Genomic DNA, 9,996 nt, shown 5'->3' on the forward strand with positions numbered 1-9,996 from the left:
GATACTAATTAATGTGGCTACCCTCTAATTGCACAGTTTCATTCAGATGTAACTTAAATCCTAAATGGCAATAACTACTTGAAAATAACCATTATTTCAAAAACGGTAAATAACAATAAATCCTGAAAAAGAGAATACCTATGGATTTACTAATGCATCGGTGATGCATAATTCCATATCTAAATAGAAATTTGAACATAATTCAAAACAAAAGAAAGAATTTTATAACATGTACATTCGAGTATAGTAAACCTTTGCTCCCTCCCAGACACTATTTTGGGGAAGCAAGCATCTCCAAATCAAATTATAACAATTTATTGATAAGACATCTCTCAGGAGAAAAGGAGGGTATATGAGGAGATTTGTTGCGGGTTGATCCAAACCTATTATCATAGGTTGTTTCCTGTGAAAATGGCTGAATTCTCTATTTCTGTTGTGTCTATTTCTCCATTTCTCTCATTCTCTGTTATGCAAGTCGTACCAGGGTGGCCTAAAATTTAAAAAATCAAGGACATGATTTGAATCAAACATATACAGAAAAGATATAAGCCTTTAAATTAATTGCAGTAGCCCAACTAATACATGTCTTCTCTTTGATAATGATATTGAAATTCCAGAAAAGTTGGAGATATATAATTTCCGTCGGAAATACTAAATAAGCAAGCCACAAAATGGGCTCAAACAGATACGGTTGGGAAGCTGCTTATCAGAAGACCATTAGTTAGTTGTATAGTTCAAAAGACCATTAGTTAGTTGTATAGTTCAAAAGACCATTAGTTTCATTATATCAATACATAAAGTTCACCTAGCTGAAATATCCTTTCAGATGAACAAAACAAAGATGCATAGAAACTGTTTAATACTTTGACATAGACAATTTAGTTGAAACAGTCTACTCGATCAACGTATCTTGGCATAAACAAAGCCATCCCACACCAAAAAAAATGACGCAGAGTAAAGGGGAGATTGAAATGTCACGTTCAGTGTTTGAAAAATTATGAAGTTAATGGAAAGAACCTTTATTTTGGATAAATAGTGAAAAAACTTATCATCTCTACACGTCTCTAAATGTTCAAGATATAAAGCGTATCCAAGCATTTAATGAGAGCTATCAGTCATGAAAACTTACAACTGAACAAAAAAATTCACTGAGATAGTACCTTAAGTAGCAAAGTCAGGCCATTAATAATGCTAACATCTGCTACCTCTAAAAGCATACACGATATCCTAAAAGATGAAAGTGAAACTAATGGTAGATTCAATGCACTAAAGATAAATATAAAGGTAAGCATCTACTGAGAAATGATAGTTAAATAAACATAATATTACAGGCTAAACTCACCAACCAAGGTTCTTCACACAACCTTTTCTAGTGCATCTAAGATATCTTTCAAAGAAATGAAAAGCTCAAACAAATCTTTGATCAATTCTACAGATATTTCTCTTCCCAAAACCGACTTAAAAATCGTTCACTTTCACAATATTCAGGGATGATTTAAAATATCCAACAATAAGAAGATTATTGCAAGTTATAAGGATATTCTTTCACAATATTAATCCAACAGTAAGAAGATTATCGCAAGTAATGAGGTAAGATAGTATAAGACAACTAAAAGGTACCTTTAAGTAGAAAATTGCTATGCGCTCATGGATCTTCATTTGATCCTTCATTCTAGCTCTTGGTCTTTCTCGACTTCCTTTGTCAACTTCTTGAAATACCTCACAGTAAGGAGTAAAGTCTGCAAGTACACGAAAACGAACAAATAATAACCGAAAATTATGAAAATATTAGAATTTGGACGGATGTATACGCTGGAATATGTAAGTTCTAATGCAATTTCTCAATAAAACTTGTATCTTCTTTTACAAAGATGAAGTTACCTCCAAGGAACATGAAGTCATCAACAAAAAATTTCATAGGCCATCAATTGTTTATACTGGATGATAATTTGATCTTTTCTTTTGGCCTTCCTTTCCCATGGGAAACTGCAGACACATGGCCCTAGGAGGACCTGGAGGGGAGAAACATGATTATGAAAGTAACAGCTAGCACAATCTTCGCATTAGGATTTTCCTGCTTAAATTTCTTCTTGAATTTCTCACAGTAAGATACACTATGAACAGTTGTCAGCCACACAGCTAAGGACCAAGACTACATCATAAGGAACAAAAAGGAAATACTTAAATTTTCCCCAGGTAGCTTGACAAGGAAAAAAAATGAAGCACTTTTGAAATCAGAGGGAAATGACAAAATAACAGTAAACATCAATAGAATTAAAAATAGAACATAAAGGAAGCTTCGTCGATCCTAGCTGCTTTTAATTTATTTTAAAAAAAAATCTTAATTTTTGTATCTACCAGAATAACAGGTAAATTACAATTAAAAAGCCATGAAAATTGACCTTCTCTTTCTTAATTATTTTTCTATTTGCAAGCTAAAATATTTAATTGAAAATATAAACTTATCCATTACAAATTTGAAAAATATTTATACTATACAATTTTCTACTAAATATTAGCAGCACATAAACTTATCTTCTGCAAAAATCAAAAAGCTAAAGCTTGTCGTACGGAAGAATTGTTCAAAAGGATTGTACTACATAATACTCTTTCATCACGAATTCTGGAATTACACGGAAGATCGATTTTACATATATAAATGAACAAATAAACCCTAGAAATCACAGTAAAATAGGACTTGGTGTAACATCCCGTAAATCCAAGTTAGGTGTCATTGTGAAATAATTGGGGTTTAGATGTCATTTTAACGTTTTGGATCCCTTTGGGATGGATAATGGTGTTAAATAATCTTTTCGAGGTCAAATGAGATAAGGAAGTTCCTTAGAAATCTTTAAATTCGTCAAGTTTGAGACAATTTCCAGTTATGTCCAGTTTTCGGGTATTTGCGTTTGACATTTGGAAAAACTCAAAACATATAAGTTGTAGGGAATTAAAATACCTTTTCAAAAATATATTACGCAGCCCAAACAGACGTGTGAGTAAAAAGTTATGACCGATTTACTGAAGCTGTGTAAAATGAAAATCTCGATTCTTGTAGGATTAGGTTTTAAAGCCCAAGCCTTTATAATAACCTATAAATACAACCCAAAAACGTCCAAGGAGAGGGTTTTTCCATCAGATCATCTCTCTAAGGTGAGTTTTTACTCAAATCCCTAAGTTAATTACCTTAACAAATCACTAGATTAACACCAAATCATTGCATGAAATCGTTAGATTGTGGAAACCTCATTCAAGGTCAAATATGGGATGAAGCTTTGAGATTTCTTCAAAAAGGTAATACCCTCACACTTTTATGGATATATGGAATTATTATTATGTTTTAGACATGGAATAGTTGGTAGAATCATGAAATAGGATTGGTTTAGATGCACTTTATTAAAAACAAAACCCTAGTATTTTTGCTGTAGAATTTCCTCCGACTATCCATATTAAATTGACGTTTTCCGCTTATCTAACCGTTGGATCGAGCCCAAATTTTAACTGAGTGGTACCAACATATAGGTCTTAAATGTGAACGGTGAAGATTGGATTTCAAGGTTTATAGATGTGTGTTTCCAGCTATGAACAGTAGCTGCGAATTTTGTGAATATCTATAGTTTATTGGTCATACAAACCTCAATTAGATGTAGAATGATTCTTTGAAGCATGGAGCTTATGTTTGGGATATTTTAACGGGATTTAAGGTATGTCTCTTTAAAAATAAAATTCTTTTTGAATATAAAGGTAATTTATATGTCTCTTTTGCAAACTCTCTTGAAAGATTGATTCTTTATAAAAGCATGTTTTGAATCATATGATGAATTGGTTTTACACTCTTGAAATTTATTACATGTTTTGATTAATGGTTAATGTGCGTGAGGGGACAAGCTCACATTAAACCTTGATTGTATTATCCTCTGTATACGTATATGAAATCATAATCATTTTCTTCTATAAGAGATGATTAGTGATGATGGTTAATTGTTAGTATTGATGATTTTACAAAGGAACTATGACAAATGAATCTTGTTTAAAGAAGTGGAAACGTTTTCAAGATTATCTATGAAATTATGGATTTTTGTAATGGCATAATGAACTTTAACGCTATTTGATGGTGTGACTACTTTGAGACAAATTGTGAATCGGCTTCTATGCTATGAACTTTGTTGTTGTGTTTGGCCTAGCTACTCGGGAGGAAGGGTAGCCACTATGGATCCTAGTATGGTAATTGCCTAGCCATTCGGGAGGAAGAGTGGCCACTACCGGGTTCGCTACCCGGGGTGTGATTCATGCCTAGCTATTCGGGAGGAAGGATAGCCACTGCTGGGTTCGCTACCCGGGGTGTGATTTATGCCTAGCTATTCGGGAGGAAGGATAGCCACCGAGAATTATATGTTCCGGTGTGGTGCGCTATGCGCGATATGATTGATTCTTGGGCCTGTATTGGCATGTGTGATATTCTTATTCTCTCATGGAACTGTTGTTGACAATCATGATCAATTTGCAAGGCTTAATTGAAAGTTATAAATTGACAAGGCTTTGTAATCGGTTTTGATAATTCTTATTGAGGCACATATGCTGAATACCTATTTTTATATTGATTAATGACTTTGTAAATTGTTTAACAAATGATATTAAGAATCATAAAGTGAAATGACTGTTTTTATACTATCTTTTTAGAACTGATTTCTTTATGTATTATTATATTTTATTTTTATAATACTTGTTGTCCCCGAGGCACTCACTGAGTACGAAAGTACTCAGGCATACTATTGTTGTTTTTTATGGTATGTTAGGTAACGAAGAAGAGCAGGTTCGTGATACTCTCGACGCTTAGGAGAACTTGTTGCTGCTGTTGATTTGGTGAGCCTACATCCTTGTTCGTGGGACACTTCCTGTTTCATTTATTATTCTAGATTTCCGAGCTGCGTCCCAAAGTTAGATAATGGTTGTGTCTCTAAGAAGCTCCATAGATAGTTGTCAGAATTGTGAGTAGATTGTCAAAGTCTCGTACGACTTAATGAGTGTTTGACACGTTTATGACTATTTACTTATAAAGACTTCTGCTGATTTAATTCATATATTCATGATTTGTTACATTTAATTTATAAACTGTTGGAGGCGAATGTTGAACCTGGCGGGTTCAAGTATTATTATTGTGTTGTTTAGGTTCTTCCGATGTTGTTCATGACGGCGGATGCCGGTCACGTCTAGGGTGGGTTTTGGGGCGTGACACTTGGATTGAGCATTAAGGGAGATACGTATTCTATGTTGCCAGTCAAACTCAAACTTCATTGCTGATGGACCAGCAACCAGTTTCCTTTTCTCTACATAGATCACCTCTCAGGAATTCGTGTCGAGTAGACCTTGTTGCTGTGAGAAATCTTAATTCATGAGTTGTAGGGAGGGATTTATGAATTTAACATAAAAGATACTACTATTGCTCCTTAAAAAATTAACTAAAGATAAACCATATTAACAAATGTGTTGTATTTTCTTTCTAGGGAAACAAAGAAGAATGGCTAATGAGTCATAAATTTTGACAGATAACTAAAATTAAAATACCAAAACATTAAGACACCATTTGGCAGACAGGCCATAGTAACAGTCCACATGAGAGGAAGAATGGGATCAAAATGCTACAAAATTGGACAAATAAACAGCTTGTGGGTTTGATTTTTGGAGAAGAAGGTGAGTATACTGTATTTCTAAGAAGGGGAGAAGCTTGTGAGTTTGATTAAAAAGAAGAAGCTTGTCGGTTTGGTTATAAAATAAAAAAAAGCTTCTGAGTTTGGTTAAAATGTCATAATTGCCCTTAGGACGGACGATGATCCCAACTTTCACTCATGTTTCTATATTAGTAGAAAAGTGTATGACTTCCTAAAAAGATGTCATTTTTATATGACACATACTTTCATACTTCATATTTTCTGTGTTCATGGTCTTCTTTTGTTGATTGATGTTCCTTTAGCTGATTTTGTCTTCCATTTATCTGTTACCTGTTGATTTTCTTATTTTCTTTTCAAAAATCAATAAGATGAGGGCTTCAACTGTATAAGTACGAACTTTATGACACAATCATGAAGTATCACCTTTAGAGGTTCATTTTTTTTTTTCAATTGTATAAGTTTGAATTACAGGACAAGTGTCTTGATATATGTTTCTCGAATAATGTTAATGGATTATTTTGGAGATTTTTTACAAGTTAAAATCAAGACCGTGTCCTGGAACTTAAATGTATACAATTGAAATTATAAAAATGTCGATTCTATAAAAGTGAAACTTCAAGACTGTGTCATGGAATTCAAACTTATACTGCTGAAATTATATGAAAATATTATGGAGTTTTATTGAAAATAATGGTTCATACTCTTGAACGACACACTTCAAACTCTAGTAATTCTTTGATTTTTAGCACACTATATTATTTTTTTTCTTCATATTTGCTAGGGATATTTTTGTTCAGTTTTTATTTTTGCATTAAAACTATTTTTTAAGTAGTTGTGAAATGCAAATTAAAACTTGACTAACATACCAAAAAGTCGCTATTTGTTAATATTCTCCTCTCCTTCGATTTTACTTATTACTTCATGAAAAGTTTTGTCATTCTCTTTAACTTATTCGTGGCGTGAGTTAGTATTCTAAGAGTTTAAGATTATTTGCATCATCACATACATAGCGAACCTATTAATTTTTATAAGATTTGGGGTGGTGAAATCAGACTAGAAAGATAACGTACGGGCTATGATAATTGAGCAAAGCTTAAAGAGATGAATTTGAATTTCGAATGTGATTTTTTTGAAATTTTTGGATTGCGTGTTGTTTAGATATTTTGAAAATGGTGTAAGGAAATTGTGTACAAAATTTGACGATATTTATTCAAGATTTTGAATGGTTTAAACAAGAGTTGCAATTGAAATTGTAGATGAAGTTTATCAATGTAGGTAGCGATATTTCTATTATATATAAGTGTTCAAGATGGACTAACACAACAATGAATGCTTGTACCAAAAGCTATATAAATTATGCACTTTAGTTAACTATTTTTTTATCCCACGTGGACATATGTTATAGTACTGAATATTTATTCTCTTCTCATATATACACGTATGCACTTCAATTTTAATTCTCCGATACATTTATTTCCTCCGTGCATTTTTATTTGTTCACTTTTGACTTTTCAAGTTCTTTAAGAATTAATAAATGAAGTACTCCTTCCATCCCATATTTCTCGGCCACATTACTAAGTTACTTTTTTATCCCACGTGGATATATGTCATAGTACTGAATATTTATTTTCTTCTCATGTATACACGTATGCACTTCAATTTTAATTCTCCGACACATATTTATTTCCTCCGTGCACTTTTACTTGTTCATTTTTTACTTTTTATGTTCTTTAAGAATTAATAAATGAAGTACTCCTTCCGTCTTATATTACTTGGCCACATTACTAAAAATATATGTCCAAATTACTTGTTCATTTACAAATCAAGATAAAATTAATTAAATTTTTCCCATCTTACCCTCTCCGTCCCATATTACTTGGCCACATTCCTAAAAATATATGTCGAAATTACTTGTTCATTTACAAAATCAAGACAAAATTTATTAAATCTTTCTCATCTTACCCTTAGTAATAAATGTTCTTGAAAATAGTCAATTTTGATTAGATTGTATTTATTGGAGTGAGATAGAGGTAAGATAGTAAAATACATCTTTTATTTATGATTTCTTAAGGGGCGTGCAAAAGGGAAAGTGGTAAGTAATATGTGACGGAAGGAGTATATATTTTACCATAATATTCATATTTATTGGTGTAAGTCTCAATAGATTTTGAAAATGATTTGAAATGAGTAATTAATGTGAAGGGTAAAATTAATAATAAGAACAAAAATTTCTTTTTCTTGATATGTTAATGTGAACAAGTAAAAGTGAACGGAGGGAGTGACTTTTATCCCCGTTTTCCTTCTTTGTTCATACTTTAAACGTGAAGAGAGGACGAACAATAGTAATACAAATTTGGACCAAAAGTTATATAAATTGTACACTTTAACCAACTACTTTTTTATCCCACTTAGACATATGTTATAGTACTGAGTATTTATTTTCTTTTCATGTATACACGTATGCACTTCAATTTTAATTCTCCTACACATGTATTCCCTCCGTGCACTTTTACTTGTCCACTTTTGACTTTTCATGTTCTTTAAGAATTAATAAATAAAATATATATTTTATCATAATATCCATATTTATTGGTGTATAGTTTCAATAGCCTTAGAAAATGAGTAATTAATACGAAAGATAAAATAATAAGAAGAAAAATTTCTTTCTCTTGATATGTTAACGTGGATAAGTAAAAGTGAAGGGAGGGAGTGACTTTTATCCCCGTTTTTCTTCTTTTTCAATACTTTACTCATTTTACTCTCCTTTGCATTCTCTGATTGTTATTTCTTTACATTTATAAAATGTATTACTTTATATTTTCATTTCGGAATTAAAATTTGTTGATTTACGATATAACATATATCTTTCTAATTTTGATTTCCTTGTAACAATTATTTTTATCTATAATTGTTAATATAAAAAATTATAATATATTTTTTAATTAATTTAATAAATATATTTTATTAGTTTTGCTTTTAAAAAATCAAATATCTACAACAATGGTTCTTATGTTTCGATCTGAACAGTTAGTTAATTGAGATGGTATCAACCTGCCGGTATACATATAAGATATTAAAGAATTTAAAATAAAAAATCTAGAATCAAAATATTTATTTTCCCTCATATTCTTACTAATTTTCTTTTTCACATCGATAAACAATTTTCATTGTCATGAGAATGAGAAAAAAGTCCGACTCTTTCCATCTCAAAGATTTAATTCCATCATATGTTTTTAATTTTTAAACTCAATTTTTTAATTATAACTAAAGTGATCGTACATAAAATACATTTTGTATATGTTGCTATATATAATAACAATTAGAATGTTTTTAAATGTTATTTTTAAAATACAAACCTTAAAGACTGGCTAATTAAAGTGAATAAACATGTCCGGCTCGTGCATCGCACGGGCATATATTGCTAGTTTACATACATGCTTATACGAGGTCGATGCATGTTTACACAAGGTAGATACTCCCTCTGTTTCAATTTGTTTGTCTAACTTTCCATTTTGGTCTGTTTGAAAAAGAATGTCTATTTCCTTTTGATAACTATGTAATTTCAACTTTTCACTTGACATGTTCTATTTACTTTTGATAATTCTGTAATTTCAACTTTTCACATGACACGTTTAAGACCATAAGATTAAAAGAAATTTTGGTACGTTATGTATATGTTTAATTTAAGATCACAAGATTTAAAAATCTTATTTACTTTCTTAAACTTCGTGTCTGTTTGCATCGGCATGTGTGTTTTGATGATTGATAAAGTGAATGAACAAGGCGAATGAATCAGGTCTGTGGACATGTTCTATCTCAGAGACAGATGCAAGACAATGTGAATGAACCAGACACAGATGGAAGACAAGGACAAATGAACCAGATCAATAAACATGTTTTATCTCAGACAGTGACACATGTTAGAGTTGAAGGAACTAAGTGCTTGAACCAGGTCCAAGAGCATGTTCCAGCTCAAGTCCTGCTGCGAGTAGGATTTGTGTTTTATGGTAACGACTTGGCAGACAAGTTACAGGATTTCTTGCCATAATTATCAAGATGCAATTTAGAATCCTAAAGGGATACTAAAGCTGCGTGAATGCAAGAAACCTAAGTCAACTCAAACCCTAACTCTCATAATGAGCCTCATCACATAGGGTATGTGTTTGCCGACTTACTACGTACCTACAACTATATATATATATATCTAAGTTCTGCCATGAAGAACTTTACACACTCACATAGAGAGAAAATCATAAATTGAGTGAACGCTGTCAATTAGAGAATTGAGAGTTTTGATTACTGAAATGTGACCTGACACAAAGAATAA

At 31.7% G+C, this 9,996-nt stretch overlaps 1 long non-coding RNA gene across 1 annotated transcript; it reads right to left on the reverse strand.

The window, feature by feature from the left end:
* Positions 1 to 221: 221 nt before the first annotated feature.
* LOC132614527 (uncharacterized) lies at positions 222 to 2,382 on the reverse strand. The gene is made up of 3 exons (XR_009572339.1): positions 1,882 to 2,382; positions 1,621 to 1,739; positions 222 to 490 (listed from the first exon to the last, which is right to left on the reverse strand). It is a non-coding gene; the product is annotated as an uncharacterized LOC132614527 (long non-coding RNA).
* Positions 2,383 to 9,996: the final 7,614 nt, after the last annotated feature.

The sequence above is a fragment of the Lycium barbarum genome, chromosome 1 (assembly GCF_019175385.1).
Source record: "Lycium barbarum isolate Lr01 chromosome 1, ASM1917538v2, whole genome shotgun sequence".
Lineage (NCBI taxonomy): Eukaryota > Viridiplantae > Streptophyta > Magnoliopsida > Solanales > Solanaceae > Lycium > Lycium barbarum.